Source organism: Gymnoscopelus braueri (assembly GCF_963280865.1).
Source record: "Gymnoscopelus braueri genome assembly, chromosome: 5".
NCBI lineage: Eukaryota > Metazoa > Chordata > Actinopteri > Myctophiformes > Myctophidae > Gymnoscopelus > Gymnoscopelus braueri.
In genome coordinates, this window is record NC_137606.1 from 2,864,361 (window position 1) to 2,889,206 (window position 24,846).

At 43.5% G+C, this 24,846-nt stretch overlaps 1 protein-coding gene across 1 annotated transcript in view; it reads right to left on the bottom strand.

Moving 5' to 3' along the window:
* LOC308084888 (calsyntenin-2-like) overlaps positions 1-24,846 on the bottom strand; it is a gene marked incomplete at its 5' end in the record, with an annotated part of 322,921 nt that overhangs the window by 35,470 nt on the left and 262,605 nt on the right. The gene's annotated exons all lie outside the window — the stretch shown is intronic.

The following is a 24,846-nucleotide window of genomic DNA, read 5'->3' on the forward strand; positions in this document are numbered from 1 at the left end:
CTTTCCTGATGTTCACCCTTTTACAAATGTGTGAAGCAAGCTTCTTCCAGCTGGCGGAGTCAGGTTACGTTGTTATAGCTTCCTGTCTTGACTTTTGTTTATATTCCGGTGTAAGGAATGATGATGTCATGGTCTGACTTTCCGAAAGATGTGAGATGATAAGCCTTGTGTCCATCATTACACTTTTTTAAAGTTTGCCTATTATGGCCTATAGGCTTCGGATGCTTGGGTTGTAATGTGTTTATTTCGTCGTGCAGCAATGACAGAGCCCTATTGATGTCAGCCTGTGGATTTACTGTACATGCAACACAGCGAGCCATGCATATACTGTAACTGAGGAGAATTCCCACAGGAGTTAAAAAAAACAGGAGCCCAAGAGGATTTGAATTTCCCACTAACTATACTGAATAAATCAGAAATACATTTAGATAGTAACAGTATAGAGTCTACGCCTACGGCATACTTCCACATGCATATGTGAAATTGTGTTATTTTCCTCTCTGTAAGAGAGGAGCTGTGTAGTATTGACCTTCACTGGCTCCCAGTAAAACACAGAATATATTTAAAAATGCTCATCACCACCTACAAGGCCCTCAATAACCAGGCTCCCCGCCACCTCTTTGACCTCCTCCAACGCCGCGCCCCCTCCTGCTCCCTCAGGTCTGGTTATGCCAATGTTAATGAGGAATCTGTAGTGGGTGCTCAAAACATAGATACACAATGAGGCAAAGACAACAATTCAGATTTCAAAGTATTTTAAGGTATTCGAATACAGTGGAGCCAACGTACACATCTTTATGTGACATACAGGCTGCTCAACTGAGGTCATGTCTGACCCTGGCTTAAAGGAGAATTCAGCCCAACGTTTTTCTTACCTTTTATATGATGTTATGATATCCTACGACGAGTGGTACAGTAGCTAAAAACCCGCGCCTACGGGACTTGCTCTAAATCACGTATTTTAATAGCTTTTTTTGGGGGGGTTGAGATCTGACGTTCATAGTGACAGAACACTATGCAACGTGATTGTCTTGAATGCGCCCCACCGGAAGTCTCTTGCTTTCCCCACCTAAACTCAAACCAAATCTTCCTTTCTGCTTCTTAGTCTTAGCGTCATGTTTTTAGCCTTTTTAACTTTTTCGCTCCTAATACAGTTGTTTGATTTGTTTTGCAAAGCGACTTTGGGTACTAAGAAAAGCGCTATATAAGTCTGATGATGTATTTATTAGGGGTGCAACGATACGTTTTAACAACGATTCGATACGTATCACGATACTTGGTTGTCGATACGATACATGAACGATACAGGTTATTTAGAACGATACGATACGTTTCGATTCAGAGATTTAGTCGATACGATACAGGAACAATACAGGACAGGTTAATTTAGAACGATACGATTCGATTCAATGATTTAAAATCGATATAGTAACTATTTATTTAGCCAAAAAAATCTGTGTGAAAAATAGATACCTGGATATAAAGCCCTCTTTCCCTTTTTTCTTCTTAAAAGTACTGATACAATTGATTTTTTGCATTGCAAAACGATTCGATACGATTATTTGCATTGCAAAACGATTCGATACGATACAAAGTCAAACGATACTATATTTTGCTGTTTGCATATTGATATAGTAGATCGTTGAAGATTCAAAACGATTTTTCAATGCAGTTACTATATCGTTACACCTCTAGTATTTATCTATAATCTATCTATTTAACAAGTGCTGATTTGCTTGAGACAATTATGACTTCCTGATTATTGTGGACATTTTCTCAAGGCATCTTTATGAATATAAAGCTATTAGTCAGGGCTGGCTTTGGACTACTAGCCCTCAGTTATGCTGCTCTAGGCCTAGACTGCTGGGGGGCTACCCATGACTCACGAGCTCATCTCTCCCTCTCCATATGTACATATTCATGTCCCATCAATTCACGTTAATAAACAGACTTCCATGGATCATGATTACTGGCATAATGGGTTTCCATTGACTGTGGCTGCGGACCCTTACTATAGTTGTTTAATGTACTGTACATCTCTTTATTCCGGAACCCCCAACCGGTCCAAGCAGGTGACCACCCAACTATGGCAAGGACATGGGGTAGTGTCATTCTATAACCTTTGTTGAGATTTGGCACTTTGTAAAACACAAAATATTGATTGAACAGAGCTGCACTACAGCCAATCACAATCTTTCCAACCAGTAATTGATTGCAGCAGTTGTCCAACTATTTAAAAGGAACCAGAGTGTACTGAGCAAAGTGTTGCAGTGATTGGTTTGGAATCACAGGCAGATGGGAGGCAGTGAGCCCAAAGTGGGCCGCTGTAGTCTGGTGCTGGCACTGGGGATCTGTGTGTGTGTGTGTGTGTGTGTGTGTGTGTGTGTGTGTGTGTGTGCGTGTGTGTGTGTGTGTGTGTGTGTGTGTGTGTGTGTGTGTGTGTGTGTGTGTGTGTGTGTGTGTGTGTGTGTGTGTGTGTGCGCGCGCGCGCGTGTGTGCGTGTGCGTGCGTGTGCGCTGTGCGTGTGCTGTGCGTGCGCTGTGCGTGTGCTGTGCGTGTGTGTGTGTGTGTGTGTGTGTGTGTGTGCGCGCACGCGTGTGTGGTTGCGTCTTTGCTGGGTGGAGTGAGGCTTGGGCGGGCTGGCAGACCAAACGGGTCACTAACTGTGTCAGTCTGCCGGAACTGATAGCTTTGCGCCTCGATGTTCCCTTAAAAGACATAACAGCGTTCCACTGGGTAGGGCAGAGTGTGGAGGGAAAGAGGTATGAGCGAGAAAGAGAAGTAAAAAAGGCAGAAAGAACAAACTAAAGTGAGTTCAGCTAAAGTTTAGACAAACTATGAGTACCAGACAAACTAAGAGTCACCAGAGAACTTAAAGGAACTACACCATGAATTTGAACTTTTCCTTTTTTTTGTGTGTATTTTTGGTCTCCCCTTTCCTCTCTTCTATCCCAAAAAATACCCCAGTTTGAGCATTCAGGCTTTCACAGCATATCTGGGGTTTTATGTAAATTGGTCTTAAAACAGGCCTAACTGATTTGGCTCCGAAAGTGACGTCACTAGCGGTACAATCCCTCCCGGTTTTTAGTTCCATCTAAAAAAATTATAATAATAATTACTTTTTCCACTCAGAACCAGGAGATAACATGCATACAAACTGGCTCAATAGCACCACGTGCAAATCAGGACAATGTGGTATTGCAGGTGAAAGTGCTTTATAAGCCAGAGAGAGTTAGTTGGAATGAGTATATCTGAGGCTTGATTTAGGCTCAAACCTTTTGAAAAACGTTTGAGGGACATAAACAATATGATATTAAATATTAAATATATTTTTTAAATTCATGGTGTAGATCCTTTAACCCATGAAGACCTGAGGCCGATTCTACAAATATCTTCAATCATCTAGATATTTTTTTCTGAAAAAACAATTTTTCTATGTCAGTGGTTCTCAAGCCTTTCCATGTCAAGGACCCCCAAAATTACATGTATTTGGCCGCCATTTCAAAATATTTTGTTCCAGGGACCCTCAAATGCAAAGATTTGAGTTCAAAATGTTCGCTTTAAAAATATATATATATTCAAAAATGTGCGCACATTTTCATGATTTTTCTGAAATAGCCAAAGCATAAAATAATGGTTAAAGTGGTTAAAATCTAAAGTGACAGAGATACTTTCCCGGTTTTAATGGGTTAAACCAGAGAGGAGAGCATCTCAGACCATCTCTCCTGTCTGACTACATTCATCACACACCCACTTTCCTTACGGTCACTGCCCCCAAGTGACACCCCTCCCTCCATCCATTCCCCTCTGTTGCCACCCGTATTCCGTATAACACTTTAGGAGGTCGCGGTGGCGGTCCTGGCCCAATAAATCTTCACAGCATTCGCCGACGAGTCGACGACCCACCTCAGACCAGGAACTATTTTGACCAATCACGGCCCAGCGATGCAGAAACCTGCACAAACCTCTCCCCATAAGAAGTGTTTGGGTAGAGAGCGTGCGTGTGTGTGTGTGTGTGCGTGTGTGTGTGTGTGTGTGTGTGTGTGTGTGTGTGTGTGTGTGTGTGCGTGCGTGCGTGCGTGCGTGCGTGCGTGCGTGCGTGCGTGCGTGCGTGCGTGCGTGCGTGCGTGCGTGCGTGCGTGCGTGCGTGCGTGCGTGCGTGCGTGCGTGCGTGTGTGTGTGTGGGGGGGGTTGTGTATTTGGCCAGAAACGAAGACAAATAGGTAGGAGGAAAAATAAAAAGAAAGAGAGAGAGGGAAGGTGAATGGATAAGGGGATGGATTGCGAGGGAGGAAAAGGGATTCAGGCCAGCCATTTGGCCCAGATTAATATGATAAATCACATGGAAGAGGACCTCTCACTGCACCCTGCCATTTTTTGCTTCCTTTGTGTAATAATAACAAGGTCTCTTCGTCTGCTCTCGGTATCTCTCTCCTTTGCGCATCTATTGTATGAAAACACACATACACACACACACACACACACACACACACTCACACACACACACACACACACACACACACACACACACACACACACACACACACACACACACACACACACACACACACACACACACACACACACACACACACACACACACACACACACACGCACTGACGTTTCCTCTCTCCTCTATCCTCAATTGAGGATAGAGGAGTCATGCCAGGTCATGCCAGGTCTCTTCTTCCTGCTCCAAGGAGCTACGAGCGAGCACTAGGAGGCATCTCTGAGGAGCGAGGAAACATGAATGTATCCTTTGAGGAAGACTTTCCAAGCTGAACAGCTGAACGTTAGCAACCCCTACAGTCGGCAATGTTACGTGTGCATGTGTGCGTGCGCATGTGAACGGGCGTAGGTGTCGTGGGGGATGCCGATGTGGAACTGTAGCAGGGCAAATTAAACTAGAGACTGTTCTTTCATTGCCATCAATGAGCAGGGTTTTTTATGTGTTTAAATTGAGTAATGAAAGTTGGGCTCAGCTTTTTTCCCCTCGATTCTCCGAGACCCCCCTACATCTTTTGAGGCGATCGCCGGGTGGATCGTTGTTAAGGACAATATTCTATGATTTTTCAAAGGTTAGTAAAAACGCTCGAAATCGCTGGCAAGGGCAGCTATAGACGATGTTTTAACTCTGTCAGTCAATGTTAACACCACTTCTCTGAACAACATTTCTTCGTTTCCTCTCTCCTCACCTCGTTTCCTCCATGCATCCTCGAAGGGAGGGAGGAAGATGCAAGGAAAATAGACCACATATTTGAACCACAGTATCATGGGAGAATGTGATTGGAGGGTGTGGGACAGGCTCGACTTCTGTGCCTGCCTGAACTACAGCGATGCTCCATTTGTGTTTTGTGGGTTTGTTTAAAAGTGATGAAATTCAAGGAAATTCCTGGTGTGTAAACTTTAAGTGCACGGGCTCCACACAGCTGCATACAGGCATTTGCGTGCGTGTGTGTGCGTGCGTGTACACACACACACACACACACACACACACACACACACACACACACACACACACACACACACACACACACACACACACACACACACACACACACACACACACACACACACACAGTCCCTCACTTGCTCAGGATAGCTTGCTGATAATACATACTGCACCTCCCCAGCCTCCTCCTGTAGTAGCATTTAGGTGTTCACTATGTCAGCATGTCATTCAATGTGGGTTTAAATGTGCTGCATCATGTCTATGTAATAACTATTTATCTTCAAGCTCTGCTTTGGGGGGTTCGTCATCTCAGAGTCTGTGTCATGCTTGCACAGATTGTTCTGGAGCATCATGGGAGAGGAGCCAAACAGCTAGATACAACGCAATATCATTGCAATAAATGGAAAGAAATCGATGGGAGCGTGTTGATGTCACCATGTACCCAGGTGGTCATCAAGTTTTGATTGTTTATTTTGATTGTTTATTTATTTCGAACACTGTTAAAAGACAAAAATAAATACATAAAATAAACATAATACACTTAAAAATAAGAAATATGAAAATATGAAAACAAATACATGTACTCTGGGGTGTTTGAAAAGGGCATAGGATGAAGTTGAAAACTTATCTAGTCCTATCCCTTATTGCTTATTCAAATAATATTTAGAAATAACATTTCTAAAATCTATGTAAAATACATTGAAAACAGGAAAACAGAAACAAAAACAGAACAAACAACAACAAAAAACAGCTTCTGGTGTTCATCTTCATAGCTTAATACAATATCCTTTCAATATGTTGTTTTTATACATTTGTTTAAACTTGAGTATTGTACTTTTGTACTATTGTACTAATTTTTCAGATCTTCACCACTGGTGATCCATAATTCAACCCCTCTAACTGATACAGTGAAGCTTTAGTTAAATGTATGTACCACACAGGATAGCATGAATCAGGTCTCACCTTTACAAGCACACTGCACGCACAGACGCATGCATGCGAAGATGTGTAATTAATGATACAGTATATACAAAACAGTCTCTGTTCTCTAAATATGATTCAAACCAGTTTAGTACTGGGCCAGAAAGTCCCACCCAGTTTTTCAGTCTGTCTAGTAATATATTGTGGTCGACCGTGTCAAATGCAGCACTGAGATCTAGTTATACTAAGCTACTTCACGCCCTCGCCCATGACAATGTCCTTTATGGTGCTCTGCAGCACCATCTCCTCAGCGAACAGACACTTGTCTCTCTCATAACAGGGAGTGATTGGCATCCAGAGACGGAGAGAGGGAGAGAGGGGTGTGACAGATAAAAGTGATGGAAAACCAGAATTGTGGGGAAAGAGAGGACTTGTTTTAATAAAGGTGTTCGTAATAAAGGCTGGATTTCTTTTGTGAATCAACGGGTGAATTAAGGGGCACAGACGCCTCAATAAAAGCATGATCAGATTGATCGCTGACACCAGTGATATGAGGAAATCTATCGTACCAATGAGGATGTGTTCATGGTGAGGATGAGGATGGTCCCTCTGATAAGCCTATTTAATCTGATCACACAGATGTTTGTCTGTGTGAGAGAGCTGCATCTGGACATCTGGACTGTTGCCCAGGGGCTATTATGTAGCAAACATCATGATCTTTGTGTAGCGCTTAGCATCACTTTTGTGTTCACTTTTGTGTTCACACCCTCGATACATCTGGCCCCAGGTGTTTCTTCCCTCTCGTCATTCATTCTTTATTTTAAACCTCCCTGTGCCCCCCTCCCCCCCCCACCCATCCCTCTGTTTGCTTGTATTGATCTCCGCTGTCAATAATATTCTCCTCATGAATACAAACAAGTCCATTTCCGTAGCTGCGAATCAATATGTGAAATCCAGTGGCTGCTTCAGTGTTTGCAGTAAATCTGTAGTGTGTGTGTGTGTATGGGTGTGGGTGTGTGTGGGTGTGGGTGTGTGTCTGTGTGTGTGTGTGTGTGTGTGTGTGTGCGTGCGTGCGGAGTCTGGTTACTCAAGCACATAGGGATGTGGGCAGGACAGCCATTACAGTCTTCTTATGCTCCAATCAATGAGACTTCACAGAAGGAATACGACAAAATAATACAAACAAACACAACTTCAAAGAACATAGAGTGCCCACGTGTGCGCACACACACACACACACACACACACACACACACACACACACACACACACACACACACACACACACACACACACACACACACACACACACACACACACACACACACACACACACACACACACACACAGTGCATGCTCATGAAGTCTCAGGTGCTCAGAGAAGAAAACAGACAGGTGGTGAAACGGCTCTTCATGAGTTTTTCAACGCACTTCAAACAGACAGCCAGGAAGTCCCTTTAAAAGCCTGTGAGTGGCTGCTTGGTGACTCAGCCAGCACAGACCATAGTGACCCAACATGGCAAATAGGGGATCATTTTAAATATTTGCATTTTTTTTTTCATTTCATATGAAAGTAAAGAATCAGAGCTATACAATGATGACACCGATTTCAGCTATGACCTTTAGGTGCATGATAGACAAGCATTTGAGGATTCTGAGTCTATGTTTACGTCTTTTCACGCAGGAATTGTATGACGCCGCTTTTCTGCTCTACTCTGAACTGCCAGTTCAGGTGTTTACCACCCTGGGTCACATATTCTAGACATCGCAAGGACCCACGTTTGAAAACAATTCCTGTATTGTCTCATATGTCTCTCCTCTCTTTGCCCTTGTTTTCCTGTCTCTCTACACTCTCCTGTCTAATAAAGCATAATACGCCCAAAATACATTAACAAAAAAACAGTAGTGCGTGTGCACAAGCATCCTCACACACGTGTGTGTGTGTGTGTGTGTTTGTGTGTGTGTGTGTGTGTGGAGTCGGTTGGTGCAGTGGAGCTCTAAATTTAGCAGCTCTTCAGTAGGAGTCATCTATAGCAGCTCTTCAGTAGTCATCTATCATTCAACATGAAGCTTCCCATGAGGAGGAGACCACTGTGCGTGCGTGCGTGCGTGCGTGCGTGCGTGCGTGCGTGCGTGCGTGCGTGCGTGCGTGCGTGCGTGCGTGCGTGCGTGCGTGCGTGCGAGACAGAGAGACAGAGAGAGTGAGAGAGGAGAGAGAGAGAGAGAGAGAGAGAGAGAGAGAGCACATTGGTGTGTTTTAGAGGGAAAATGTAAAAATGCAATTTAGATATACGTTAGGTAGTTAGGTACAGTAGGTAGGTAAGTAGGTAAGTAGGTTCGTCGGCTGGTCGATAGATCAATCGAAGATTATGATCAATCCATAGAAAGAGAGAGACAGAGATAGAGAGATAATGTTTTTAGAAGGAAAATGTAAAATATAAAAAGAGATTGTGAGTAAGAAGAAAGAGAGAAATAGTGAAATACTGTAGAAAAAACAAACAGAGATATAGAAAGAGAAACGTGGAGGGATAGAAAGAGACAGTGGTGAAGTGTAAGTTAATCACTACATGCTTGTCTGCAGCATAGATCCCTTCCATTGACACCCAACAGATGTTACTGTATGAGGGACACAAACAATACCTCCCCAATCCCCTTCAACTTCAACTTCAACTTCACAAACAAACTCCCTGAGCATCCCAGTCTACTAACTAGGAGTTTCTGTCGACAACAAGTGTATGAGAAAATGCCAGATGCTCACCATTCAAATGGTGCTCAGGAGAGACACAGCACGGGTCCCTGCCAGTTTGAAGGCAACTGCAGGGGAATGCATTGTGTTAAAGAGGGAAGGGGAGTGCTGGCTAAACAACATGAGTGGTTGGCACGAAACACGATCAATCGTCTCCATCTTCTGTTGACAATTCTGAGCACACACTGAGGTGCTACCTGAGCAAGTAAGAAAAACGTAAAACAGGGCACATCCAGGTCATGGACGAGCACAGTTTTAAGTTGTCCTGTGTTATTCTATCCTATAATACAATTCGCATAACTGCGCATGCGTGGAGTGCCTCTGCAGTTTGTTTGCAAGCAGTTTGTTTGTAATTTGCACGCAAAACTGCTTGCACGCAAAACTGCGCATGCGTGGACATTGTCTGTGCCGTTCATCCGTTTGCGAGGGATCATCTTTCACCGTGCGGGAGATCAGCGTTGCCACAGAGCAGTGTTGCCAGATTGTGCGCGAGCAACAAGCAACCAGCTTCATGAAAAAACACAGAGCTAATCATAGCCACTTGTAGCTTCTCCCTTCCTTCATCATACACCACATTCCGCAGACAAAAGGCAGACCTGGCAACGCAGGCTACGCCAATCATGTTCGCGAGATCTACAAGCTATTGGGCAGAGACGCTATGTGCCATACACCGTATCTTAGCAACAACCTAAGCACTAACTCTCATTGGTCGTGTCATGCTTAGGCCAGTTTCCAGACAGCAGCATCAAGTACTCGCTCACATAGCTCGCTGCCGCCATTACAGTCAGACGCACTGACGCAGCAACGGCTGGGCTCTGTGATTGTTCTGCGAGCCCAGCTGGCCAGCAAAATCACCGTCATTTCTCTAGTACATCGCCCTGTCATTCATATTGTCAAGACTTTGAGCTCACTGCAGCCTCCTACTAATGTAACGCATGTTTATGTCCACTACTGTGATAGCGATCATTGTATTTCAATGATTAGTGCCCAGGGGTGCTTAACATGAGCCGTTAGCATGCGGCTAACGCACTTTCAACGTTCGCATGTAGCTAACGCTAACGTGGTTGTCATGGCTGAAGCGGCAGTGCAATCACTTTGTCAACAATGAACGTTAGTGTAGTGAATGTTAATATTCCTGCTCAGTTAGTCCATTGTAGATGGTGCGCCCACATAAGCCCAAAATCACTTATACGACAAACAGACCTGCCAACCCTCTTCGTACACAGCATTAGCTGCTATGGTGGCCTGCAACTTGGATTCTGTTGCTGCTGGTTGTTAATGCAGCCTGCTACTAGTGTCTAAAGCATGTATGTGACTGTTTATGTCCATTACTGTGTTGCCGTTAGTTGGGTTAAATGACTATTAGCCAAGCGCTGCCTATAATGAGCCGTTAGTGTGTAGCTAAGCTAACGAACAAGTAGCGTTAGCATGCGGCTAATGCTAACGCTGTTGTCGTGACTGAAACGGCTATGTTACACATCTTACCAACAACCTGTATGAACTTTAGTCTGGTAAATGTCATCAATGCTACCTAATTAGCCCGTTGAAGAGTTTCATTTTAGGGTTTTTGTGACACAATGTAACGCAATGGCAGCGACGCGTTGCTGCACAATCAGAGGGCATCATGGGAAATGTAGTCATTTCTGCTAATTTCGGTTCTACTGTACTGCTGCTTAAGGCCCCTGCATGCTACCAAATGAGGTGGTCACCCTAGCACCGTTTGTGACAACCGAAACGGGCCTTACAGTAGGTGGGCCCCACCTAGAAAATTATATGTGGGGCCGAGGTGGGTCTTAACTGGGATGCCCATGTGGGCTATAAGTGGGTTCTACCTGAGCCCTAGGTGTATTCCAACCAACCAGAGTGCAGTGGCCATCACTCCAAATGTTGTGACGTCAGGGCCCTCAATACTGCACATTGGGGGAGGAGGAGGGGCCCAGGGCGGGCGCACAGATCGCTGAACCAATGGTAGCCCACGGATGTTTTCTCTGGAGATTTAAAATCCGTGCAGCGGGGCCGAACTTCTAGTTCTCCATACGTTTTGCACACAAATTTTTGCACGTAACCTTGCAACTTGATGATTCCAAATCTCACGCACCCCCCTCAGCACAGAGTTCAATCTCCTCGCATTCTCTCCAGGGAAGAGGTTTTATGTCCTGCTGGTTAAAAAAATTACTGGGAAAAGAAACTCTATGGTGCCAAGAGCCATAACATTGCTTAACAAACTGTAGCACTCTAGCCTGAGATAGACCGTCACTAAACAATTTCCTGTATTTCTCTTGTGCTGTAAGAACGATGCTGCAAATCAAATTTCTCCATGAGGGGTAATAGGGCCGAAAGTTTTCTACCTCCCTAACTGCTACCACAGTATGGTCACAATCACAAACTCAATCACACTCTTTTCTCATGCATGCACTCACGCACGCACGCACGCACGCACGCACGCACGCACGCACGCACGCACGCACGCACGCACGCACGCACGCACGCACGCACGCACGCACACACACACACACACACACACACACACACACACACACACACACACACACACACACACACGTGTGTTCTCTCACTTGCCCCCTCATCCCCTACCACAAGAGTTGCTCCTCTCGGGAAACCGAAGACCCTCAGAGCCATTGCTCTCGAGTCCGCCCCTGTAGCAGTACAATTGACTCCCTGCCAATTTCACTTTCTTTTTGCCCGGCGCCAACCTGCACTACCGCTGACTTCAGTCAACATCCCCCTTAGTGTTAGTCTGATTGGTTTTCCTGAAAAAAACATTGGGTTTCTATGAAGTACCCGCAAGTGATGATGTCACTTGCACACTCATCCAACAGTCAAAGCAGAAACCATTCTCAATTATTGGAGGCCTCCTATCGGTGTTATTTTCCCCTCTGTATTTCATGGCCTGGAATGATTGCAGTGATTGAGCTCTCGATCACTCTCTCGCCATGACACACCTTCCCTCCGGCCCATGAGAGTTGGCGAGGATGTCTGTGGATTGAGTGTACATTTCAATCCATCTCTCCATGCGCGCAATACCCCCGCCAAGTCGATCGGTTTGTGCTATGTGTGGCTGTTCAGAGCGGGCTGGTTCTGGAGAACTGCTGAACTGATCAACCTCATACTGGACACGACACTTCCTTGGGTCCTCAGCAACACACACTGCAATAGTGATGTTAGGATGAACGGTTCCCCGAAATATGATTGGTTGCCGACACACGCATGGCCATTCAGAGAGCAGAACCACTGATACCGTCGACTTCACAATCGGCTCAACACTTGGGTCCTCAGCAATACACCTCTCAAGTGTTAAGTCAAAGGACAGTCAGACAGACATAGAGACAGGAATGTATAGATAGATTAGTGCCTGATGTCAGTACTATGTGCTACAGTAGTAGTAGTTCATTTGCGTCATTCACGTCATTGCTGGTGATGCCGCAGGCACGCAAGAGTGATGGAATAAGTATTCACATTTTGTACTTAAGTAAAAGTATCAATACCCTATTGTAGAAATAGTAAAAGTACAAGTTTGGTATTAAAAATGTACTTGAGTAAAAGTACAAAAATATTGGTATCAAAATATACTTAAAGTTCCAAAAGCAAAAGTAGGTCCCATTTCAGTTTTCAAATGTATAAAATGCATAAAAATCCTTCGAAAATAGCCGATCTACAAGCTCTGCTATTTTCAAATAGCCAAAGAAGCCTATATAGGGTTGAAGTGGTTAATGAATGTTTTGTAATAATAATAAAAAACTAGTAACTAAAGTTTTCAAATAATTGTAGTGGAGTAAAAGTAGAATAGTTGCCTCTGAGATGTAATGGAGTAGAAGTAAAAGTACTGAAAATTGGACATATTCCAGTAAAGTAAAAAATGCCTCACAATTTTAGTACAGTACTAGAGTAAATGTACTTAGTTGCTTTCCACCACTGCATGTAAAGACGTCTTTGCATTGACTAGGCATGTAATATTGCCACACACTGCTTCTGGAGAACTGCTGATATGACTTGACACTTCACATCACATTACCTTGGGGGGTCAGCAATGCCCATGCCAGATGTGAAGGCAATAATGATTCAGTGGTTCTCGAGATATGCGAAGGACAGTTATACACAGTACAGAGATTCGTGGAATTTATAGATAGATGACTCACTCTTTTCGACTCCCTAGACTTAAGAGGCCTTGAAGAATACACTGGGCACAGCACAATTTCCCAGACAGCCATGACAAATGGAGCAGTTAATTTAATAAAGGTCAACGTCCAGAAAACAATCAAGATTGACAGCCTCCGTCTCTGAGACGTCTCTAACAAGCCCCCTATGCATTTAAAGACAGTGTTGGCATCTGTGAATGAGAAACACAAGGCAAGAGAAGAGTTTGACTGAAGCCCTATTTCAGACCATTTTATCCCCACAATGCAAGCATCACAGGAATGCTCAAAGAAAGAGCCGCACACCAAACACAATAGGCCTCGTCTCAGACTGCCTTAGTCTGTCATTAACAGATAGCACATTCATTTCCAGCATTCAAAATTAAAATTCATCCACATCTTTGTTCCCCATTCTAGCAAACGTGTAGCCACACACAACAGATGAATGGGTTTGGTTCTAAATTAATTGGACTGGTGTGATAAAACAAAATGTGGGGAGGAAGTGAATCTTCTGTTAAAGGTGTTGCCAGGACGGAGGGATTCAGACATTAATTTTGTTATAAAGACATTATGAGAGGATGAGAGGAGGGGGGGTGGAGATGCGTGCGTGCATGCACGTGCGTGCGTGTGTGCGTGTATGAGAGAGTGAGAGAGAGGCAGGGAAAGACAGGTACACAGAAAGATGGAAGGGAGAGAGAAGCTGAGAGAGAGAGAGAGAGAGAGAGAGAGAGAGAGAGAGAGAGAGAGAGAGAGAGAGAGAGAGAGAGAGAGAGAGAGAGAGAGAGAGAGAGAGAGAGAGAGCAACTGAATAATCACTGGCTAAAACTGCAGCTAAAGTGTGCTAGGTTACTAAGATATACTGTATGTGTTCTGATGGGGCTGGCACTTGAGGCAAAGAGAAACACTTTGCCCAAACGCTTTCACCCATTCCTGCTAGCTAAAATGAAACATTTAAGACCAATATACTGGCATTCATCCAAGAGAACACTTTATGTTATCCACCTTCATCCTTTTTTATGAAAAACGATCAAAGAGAGGCTGTCATGATAACACCATTGCACTCAGGCAAACTGACTAACCGTTGAAGTTAACCCAACGAGGCATGAGGAGAAATTAACTCCTACTGACTGTCTGAAAGTCTGGTTGAGAGAACGAGAGCAGACAAAATGCCCTCACTCTGACTTGACTGTGCAGCAGTGGTGGAAAAAAAACTCACATTGGCTGCAGGTACATGGACCATCATGTATTCATTCAGAATGAATTCATTCCGAATGAACTCATTCCGAATAGAGGAATCTGATCCACTCACCTGTTTACATGGGACCTGAATAAAAGTATTCCTCGTTTACATGACCAAAGCATTCATTCGGAATATAACTTTTGACATGCGCAAAGTGGTTCCCTCCTACGCCCGGGCATGGACCAAGGGCCACTACCCGGAGCAGAGCTTACCCTGGTGGGCATGGGAGGAGGCAATAGCCCCCTTGTGCCTCCGCGGCGGAGGTCTGTCGGTCGTAGACAGGCCGGTAAGCAACGCACCGACTCCTGGCCAGGCAGCGTTGTATGCGGTACAAGCCTGTGTTCCTTTGTTATCGCCGTTTTAATGCAAAAGTCAGACAAGTTTCTTTTTTTGTATTGGTACCAGACACGTAGGCTAGCCTATACTATTTGTCACATTTCTCTTCTCATGTAGGTACGATGACGTCATCGCGCATTTGCACATGGTCATTATAATAATAAATAATAATACATACTGTAAACACCGGACCGCTCATGGTCATTATAATAATAAATGGAGAGAGACAAGGCACGCTCATTTATGGCAAAAGTACAAAAGTATTGGCATCAAAATATACTTAAGTAGAAAGTATAAGCTACTCATTATACCGAGTGTCACGTTTTTTCTTGTATTATTATGAAAAAGCTTTGAAAACCCTCTTACTGCGCCGAGTAGCGCGTGGTGCGCACACGGGTGAATGCGGGGTCTGTCGCCCTAAAACACAATCGCCCCGGGTCAAAATCCAGCGACCATGGAGCGGCCGTGGATGGCCCGCTCAAAAGGTGCGTGGGGCGTGGTGTTTTGGGACGACCGTTCCGACTGCCCATGTAATGAATTGATGAAGTAAAACTCATCTGTTTTCGCTGCAGCTGCGCCCTAATAATGTTGTTTTCATTTATTTTTGTTCACGTATGCTATTAAAACAATGCAGCTATTGCAGTATTGGGCCTTAACATGTGATTAAAAATGTATACGTATTTGGCCCCTCATATATAAAATAAATGTAAAATCTGATTTAAAATTGAAACTTGCAGCTGATCAATGCGTTTCTGCGTTTACGTGTGGACAGGGATTTACAAAAAAAATCTTTGTCATGTGGCCAGGGATTCTTTTTAAAAACTGAGGCCTAAAATACCCGTTTAGAAAAAGATCCATATAAGTGTAGCCTAGGCCAGCAATCCTCGGAGCGTCCGTTCTCCTGGACAAGTCTGGGCTTAACCATTACAGGCTTATTAAATGACGCTATAGAATAGAATCATTAATTTTATCCCGCAGGAGCGACCGTGGCCGAATTAGAGATTTGATAGGTCATTTTTGGACAATTCTGACAGCACTACTAAGCACTGACATGCGCAAAGTAATGCATGTATTCCAAACAGAGAGGAGTGTTTGGAATAAAGTGTTTACATGGTCAATTCCGATTGGTATATCCCGATTCAAACGGTCTATACCACCCCTCCTAACCCGAATGAAAATTCATTCGGGTCAGACTGGAATGGAATATTCTATTCCAATTGAGGTGTTTACATGAGCATTTCTATTCTGAATGAATTCATCCATTCATTCATTCCGAATAGAAGTGTATTCATTCCGAATGAAACTGTCCATGTACCCGCAGCCATTGTGTACTTAAGTAAAAGTATCATTACGGCAATGTAGAAGTACTCCGTTACAAGAGAAAGTCCGGAATTAAAAAGTATTGGCATAAAAATATACTTAAAGTATCAAAAGTAGAAAGTACTCATTATGCAGAATGTCCCATTTCACAAGTTTTCAAATGTATAAAATGTTTAACAATCTTTTGAAAATAGCCGATCTACAAGCTCACAATGTGACGCATTGTGAGCTTGTGGATCGGCTATTTTCAAATGGACGAAATGTATATAGGACTGAAGTGGTTAATGTGTGTTTTGTCATAATAATCAAACTCTACAAAGTAACTAGTAACTAAAGTTTTCAAATTATTGTGGTGGAGTAAAAGTACAATATTTGCCTCTGAGATGTAGTGGAGTAGAAGTAAAAGTACTGAAAATTGGATATACTCCAGTTAAAGGGATACTTCACTTTCACATAAAATAAACATTAAAAAAATATATTAAAAAAAAATGAAAGAAGTTATGGCAAAATAAAGGCCCCCTCACACATTAGTAGGACACTCTAATGCGTGAGGGGGCCGTGATTTTTTCATTACTTTTTTCATTTATTTTTAATATATTTTTTAAATGTTTATTTTATGTGAAAGTGAAGTATCCCTTTAAGTAAAAAATACCTCAACATTTGTACTTGAGTACAGTACTTGAGTACATGTACTTACTTTACACCACTGCTGTGCAGGATATCTGTCCCAGAATCTCCTCTAGACCTTCAGGAGGCTGCAATTCAAAAATGGCCCATGTCTAAGTCTTAACCTACCCCCCCTACCCCCCCCCCCCTTTTTTTCTTTTTTTCTTTTGTACTTTTTTTTCACTCTTCATACCAGTAACCTGTAAGCTGATTGTATGACTTTCTGTATAGTAGTGTTTATATCTGTCTGTCTCTTATATGTCATCATGATTTGTGTGCATGGGGATCTCATCTTAAACAAGCTTAGTGCTTAATGAGACTCCCAGTTTAATAGACCTTGTATTGTGAATTTGTACTTCCATGTACTGATGTTCTCATGTCTTACTAAATAAAGTACATCAATCAATCTAAGATAAAAAAGGCCAGGGTGTGGTCAGAAGGTGGAGGTACGACTCCACATGTCTTCGTCCAATCAATGCCAGCAATCTGTCTGGTGAAATTAGCCCCTGGCTCTTAACTCCATATGGGCTCAGCTGTCTGTCTCTGTCCACACATCAGATTTCTTCGCTGGGTGACCTCAGGGTCTGACAGCTGAGGTGACCCGCCTGACTTTGAGACGGACTCCTCGACGGACAGACTGCTGCCTCTGGCAGTGTGCACTCCACGGACACATGCATGCTCTCAGGCACGCCCGCGTACCCTTTTTTAGAATGCATTTAGCAGACAGTGAAGGTCAAGCATTCAGTATGTAGTACAGTATACACATAAATATACAGTATACAACAGACTGTATTTATGCACACACTCAACTCTAAGTGTGTATAGCATGTTAAATTGAGACACACACCCACAATAGCCCACCCACCCACATCCACTGCATAATATCAAGCCTCAAGGCGAAGTTCCCTGCATTAGCATGCCCTCAGTAAGGTCACAAACTCACCTTGAGCCTGCTTCCACAGCATACCCCCCCCTCCCTTCACACAGACACATGCACACAGCTAGTCTGGGATCTAGCAGCTTTACAGGTTGCTGATCCAGTCTGGGTCATGAGTGGATATGAACCGGTACAAGCATGTACAGTATGTGTCAGATTGGAAAGCGAGGTCTGGACCAGATCACACTAGTCAATTCAGAATGAAAACCAGGCTTTCCGCAATGTGGACACGAGGTTACACACACCATTACTACAGTAGTAAGGCATAGAATAATGCATAATAAATCAACATTTGACTGTTAAATTGACTCAAAAAAGGCCTTTGATTTTGTCAATAGGGATTTATTAGGATATACAGTGCAGTCAATGTATAAAGCTCCTCTTGTGATTAACACATTTACCGCCGGGCCCGTAGTTCTACGGGCCGTTAAATCCAACGGTTAAGCGCCGAGCCCGTAGTCCTACGGGCTGCGGTCTTTTCGCGCATGCGCGGTCCGGGTGCACTTTCGGAATTTTTTTGATCCACTTCCGTTTCCGGTTTGATGACAGGAAATAGAATTATTTGGGATCCGGTTTCGACGATCACGCCCGCTCCCATTCTACAGACGAAACTGAAACTCAATTCTCTTCCTGTAGTTTTTTCTCCTCGCATTTCACTGTTTAACGTAATCCGCTCTAACTCAAACATGGATGCCCCGTTTGACACGCGATCTTCACTGGGAGATACAGGGAGATCTCGCGGATGTAAACAGACCGTTCACGGCTCAATCTTAAGGATTTTAACAAGATCTATGGCGACATGAAAAAAACAAAAAAACAACAAAAACACCTTGGCACTGGTGAGTACATTATGAGATTAACCTCTGGCGGTGGATGTGTTAAAAGGTGTGATTTTCAGTTTTATTTTGATGAACAAAGTATGTTACATAGGTCTTAATTTGGATGAGCGCGTAACTTTGGCATATAATGGTACATCTGTACTGTGTTGGCTGAACCTGCAGGCAGAGCTCTAGGTGGCACAATATAAATTGGGGGATCTGAGATATGCCTGTTCCAAATTATTTCAGAAGGGTGTTTGCCCAGTCATGGATTGTGGCAGGGGTACGGAGCTCAAAAAAGGAATATGAAAAGAGAATTTTTCCATAATAGGGCAGTAAAATATTTTCTTGGAGTCCATAAATTTGCTCCTGTATTGGCAATAACGGGGGACATGGGATGGGAGCCCTATGAAATAAGATGGAATGGTAGCTTGGACGCTTTGTGGAATAGACTAATAAAAATGCCAGAGAACAGAGTTGCTAGAAAACTATTTGATTGAGACGTAACTGTAAAACGGTCTATGGGCACACAAGATAGATAATATATTTATAAGAATCGGGTCATACACTATATTGCCCAATAAAAGTACTGCAGACATCCCCTTGGTTAAACATATCTTGTCTGGTGTACATCAGAATAAATGGTCAGAGGACATATTGTATAAACCAAACCTCAGAGCATTTAGAATGGTCACAGAGCTATGCCTGTGAAAAAGTATATATTCATGCTTTTTATTATTGTGTGGGATCTTGCCACTGCACCTTGATTTCCATGGGGTTATAGAAGAAGAGTGGATTTGCAATTATTGTGATATCAATTACATTGAAAATTAGTTGCACTTTAGACTTTAAATGGTTAAGTGATGTAGAGTTAAAGTGGTTAGAGCACTAGATTCTTCCTGGGCGTCTCGCTATAGGGAGGTCCTCTGGGCACGTCCCACTGGGGACGACCCCGGGCAGGGCAAGACCAATGACTAGATGGGGAATCATAAGTCCCACTGGCCTTGGAACACCTCGGGATCCCACAGGATAAAGGCGATAATGTGGCCCGGGAAAGGGAAGTCTGTGGCCGCACTCACGCATTTACGTGCAGCATGCATCCACCCCATACACACCCATTCATCTCTTCCCCTTCCCCTCCGCCCCATGGGTGTGTATTGGGCAGACGCATGCTGCACGCAAATGTGTGAGTGCGGCCTGGAACTCTCTGACCCGTGAACCCACTACGGATAAGCGGTTAAAGATGGATGGATGGATGGATATTTTGCATAGAAAGTGGTGCACATAATGTTGGTATAATAATCACTCTGTTGTCCACCTGTCAATAGTTTATAGTTGTCCACTTGTCCAAATCCCTCATGCTTTGATGTTGTTTGTCTGCCATCGAAACGTTTTTAAGGTGCATTCACACTGGATGGATACAAATAATTGCATCGCTGTTTTTCGGTCACGTTTCAAAGAAGTCTGCTTCAGCCGACTCAGCGCAGTTCGAGATGAGCAGCGATAGGGACAGAATCGTAAATCATCATGTCTCCCGTCAGCATGGGACGTCGCGGGTTAACCTCAGAACGTCAAAGAGTGCCGTATGATCAAATCCGTCCACACTCGTTTGATGGCGCAGGTGTGAGAATGAGTTGAGTTTGTATATTCCAATACTAAAACATACATCCTCTAATCGCTTCCTCACGCCTCAGCCCCGCCTCCGATAAGGAGGTGAGGATAAGATGTACGAAGGACGGAGGAATCGATAGGGTTCGACTTAAGGAATGGGAACGCTCCCTGATGACTGAAGTGTCAATTTGAAGTGACGTCAATTATTTATGCCATGTTACACTGGCAACAGATCATATACTGAAGCGTATTACTGCGATGTTATGTTGAATTTCTCTATACTGTATGCATAGGAACTGAGCTGTTTGACATACATTCTCCCATATTGTAGAATGTAGATACACACATGCACAACAAACCGCAGGATTGTGTAAACAAAGATCAATCAAAACATAATTGAATTTGTAAGTGTATATCGAATGCTCAAATGTTTATAATGAGGGTGCAATTTGTGAAAAAGAACAGAGAAATAGGAATAGAGAGGGAGTAGGCTACGTTTTATTCGTACAAATAAAGCGGTTTCAACAGCTTTGATCACTGTTATCCAGAGATAACATTGCACATCATTATCTCCCTGTTAAATTAATTGGGACACTTTCACTCTCCCCCACACACACACACACATACACACACATGCAGTGCGTAATGTTTAGATTACTAGAATACGAGCAGATCAAGGATTTCGTCTCTAAAGTCCGTGACATGGCGTGCTGTCCGTGGAGGAGGCTGAAATTTGAGTATTGGAATTTGGCTATTGAAAAAACAAAACAAACAAAACAGAAACCATGTGGGTCATGTCAATGGGGAAGTGGAATGGCTTGTTATATTTTTGTCACAGTGCGTTTGGTGTTTGTGTTTCGAATGTTCTCTGTGGATACTCAGATTACCAACATTCTGGAGGATCGAACGCATACATTATTCATAGATATTGGAATACTAAATGAGGGAAAAGATAGAGCAAGGATAAAGGTACAGTAAATCTCCTTTAGGGATGTTTTGGGGGGAGAAAAATGCTGACCTCTAATTGAACAGATGTGATTTTTCTGAATATTTAAAGCACACCCGGAGACATGTGGACAGGGACAGTGGCCCTCATTTATCAACGCGGTGCAGCCCAAATAATGGGCGTACGGCGAGATCACCGCACCTTTCGGCATTTATCAATATATCCTGACGTGGGCTTCATCCTACCGTAGGCTGAGATCTCACGTCTGGTCGAGACCAGTTGTTGACATTGGCTGCGCCCGTTTATTCCATTGTAGACCTGCGGAGCAGCATTGTCTGACTGTCTGACAGGCATCTGGACACATAATCCACTCCTAAATGTATATCTACACTAATAAATAATCCATGTGAAAATATTACATTTTATAAAGTAATTTAAACAAACTGCTTTAACGGTCATTCAGTTGGATTGGCTATTTTAAAATCGCAGATCTGCAAGCTCAAAAACGGGTCGCATCGCGACGCGTTGTGAGCTTGTAGATCTGCTATTTTAAGAATATACAGCGCTTCTGCGAGCGCATTTTCGGGACTCCCGACGATCTTTTCATGGACAGTGAGGTGTACAAACTTACAGTAGCTTGTTCTATGTTATGGAGTTATGTCATAGCGAGTTTTGAAGACTACAACCTGGCTGGGTTAAGGATATAAACCCGACGCTCCAATCTCTTATTAACGTGGCGGTGGCGGCACGGAATCACTGCCGCGTGCCCGTCCGAGTCTCACGGGGAATATCCTACATGACTGCTTGTGCACTGCTCGGTATGGGTTAAATAAATTAATATACAAACGTATTCCATTCATGGCGATGTGATTGGTATCATAATATGTCATTCATGTAGGCTACAAGCCTACGTGACAAAGATTGATTGTACCGCTACGGTACGGATTACATGAAAAACACAGCTGGACGGGCGTGTATGTATGTGTGTGTGTGTGTGTGTGTGTGTGTGTGTGTGTGTGTGTGTGTGTGTGAGAGAGAGGGGCGTGTGCGTGTGTGGCGAGGCAATCGGTGGAAACTCTTTCTTATTGGCTTTTGATGTCTTTGGTCGTATTCTGGTTCTTCTTCATGTCGTAAAATCGGGGCGTTTTGAGAATATTTAAGGGCGTGTTATTTAAATGACGCTCGTTTTCAGATGTGAGATTTATCAAAGCTCCGACCTGATGTACGCCAGGATTGGCTGTGTAGGATTCGTTGATAAATGTGACTTCGACGTTGGTGTACGGCCGAATATATGGAAAAATATACGCCGGTTTATACGCTCCGTTGATAAATGAGGGCCTGTCAGTGTTTATATATAATACAGTACTGCTCAGGCAGTACGGGTGAGAGGGTGAAATTGGAGAGCAGAGTTGATGACATAGAACGTGCATATAATTTGGTTCCATTCAAAGAGGTTTAATCAAATCATCCAGTAAATAAGGTCTTATATTTTAAAGGATATTGTATGTATTATCAATGACACATCATTGGATCTAAAGGGATAGTTCACCCAAAAAAAAAAAGAATCTTGACTTGAATTCATGGATATCATTTAGTTTTTGTCGCATTCCTAAGCCAATACTTTGATGGCCAGCGGACCAGTAGGCAGCCGTTCCGGTAGGAGACACAAAGGAGACTCTTTGTGTCTCCTACCGGAACCGCTGCCGGTCATCAAATTATTGGCTTAGGAATGCAACAAAAACAAAAAAATTGTCATATTATACCAGGTGCTTCTCTCTGTGAGCGTGTGTGTGTGTGTGTGTGTGTGTGTGTGTGTGTGTGTGTGTGTGTGTGTGTGTGTGTGTGTGTGTGTGTGTGTGTGTGTGTTAGCATTCATTTAGTGTTGGCACTTAGCACTCATCAGCATGGTCTGTAGCAAGCAAACATTAGCCTGGGACCAGACGAATCTGCGAGTGCAAAAAAAAGAATTGCACTCTGCGATTTGGGTCTGGCACCGCTCCATAGAGAATCCATTTCCTGCTCCAGAAGACGTGGGTGACCAATCAGGGCCCAGTATTCAAATATGGGAGACTGTAATTGGTAGTTGGTTGTAGGTCTAACCAATTGCCATTGTTTTGATCCCGCCCCTTGAGAAAAAAAACGTCCTCATGGAAGCACCAGACTCATATCCACGCAGTGATATAGTCTGGCTACGCGAGGCTAAGCAAACATGGCTCAACTACTGCAGTCTTTGTCAACCAAAACTGTCGCGGAGGCAAGACTGTTGTCCAATGCCCACTTAAATGAGCTTCTGAGCTTACACACCTGGAGCAAATGAATTAACGAGCGACATGAAGCAGCGCTGACGGCCGGGCAATGATACACGCTCGTCAGCCCCTCTGCCCCAGCTGCGTGAAAATGAGAGAGGGGGAGAAGAGAAACAAGGGAGGGCGGGGCTTATGATCCCATAGCATTGGAGGACGGCCGCCGTTCAGAGTATGGGGAAGTCTCTGGGAAGTCTCACCATTGGCTTAAAGGACGGGGAAGTCTCCCCATTGGCTTAAAGGCCAGCCAATGATGAAAAAGTGTCGAGAAAGTGTCTAGAAAGTAACAAGTATACTATATGTGTCTTCCTAGACCAGGCTGTGCCTGGTAAAAAGTCATTTTGGGGGTGAACTATCCCTTTGAGCTGTGAATTTCTGTAACGCTATAGTTCTCTCCTTTTCAGGCACGACCCACTTATGAAGTTGAAAATGTTGTGGGCAAAACGCATACTATTTTCATTCATTCACTTGCTGTCTTGAATCCGTGTCAGCTAGCATGCTGTGTCTCATAACTCCAGGCACGGTGGAATCCTCAGAGGACTGCTTGTATGAGAAGGCTGGGAATGAGATGAATGTTGTAGGGCAGAGAAATCTCATGCGTAGCACTAGATGTTGTCAAACATCATTATTGAGCGAGGCACTCATTACCATGGAAAAAGGTTTTGTGTGGAAAAAGCAGCTACTGTACGTTCAGTCGAAACACCTATTTTGCATGGCTGTTAAAATGAATTAATGAGAGCTGTAAAATAAGGTTAATGACAGATAAGATGGGGGTTTCAATTATTTTAAAGAGACTGTTCAAATTTATCACACACACACACACACACACACACACACACACACACACACACACACACACACACACACACACACACACACACACACACACACACACACACACACACACACACACACACACACACACACACTACTAGAGCTATTAGGGAAATTAGGAGGGTTGAGCTGAAACAAGTTCACCACTTAAGTTCACATCAATTTATGCTTGAATTGAGCAATAATCTTAGATGACTTCATGTAAACAAACCCAGTCATAAGATACACGTTTTACGGTCTCGCACACAAATATCTAGACAACATCTAGACATTTCCCAAAGATTGAACGTCCCTGGTCAAGGACAAGACTTAATCACATCTGCGATGTTGGCTCATTAGCCTACTAATGAAAACCATAAAGATGACCCTTGGGACGCAAGACAAGGTCACCAGTGAAACCTGTTCTCTGATGCTACAGCTACTGTACTTTACAGTAACTGTATTACCAAAGATGTACTATACTACTAATATTACTGAATTTGAATTGCCCAGTATGTACTGTCTAAACTAATACTAGTATACTTTAATTACCCAATCTGTACTATATCACTACTACTACTGT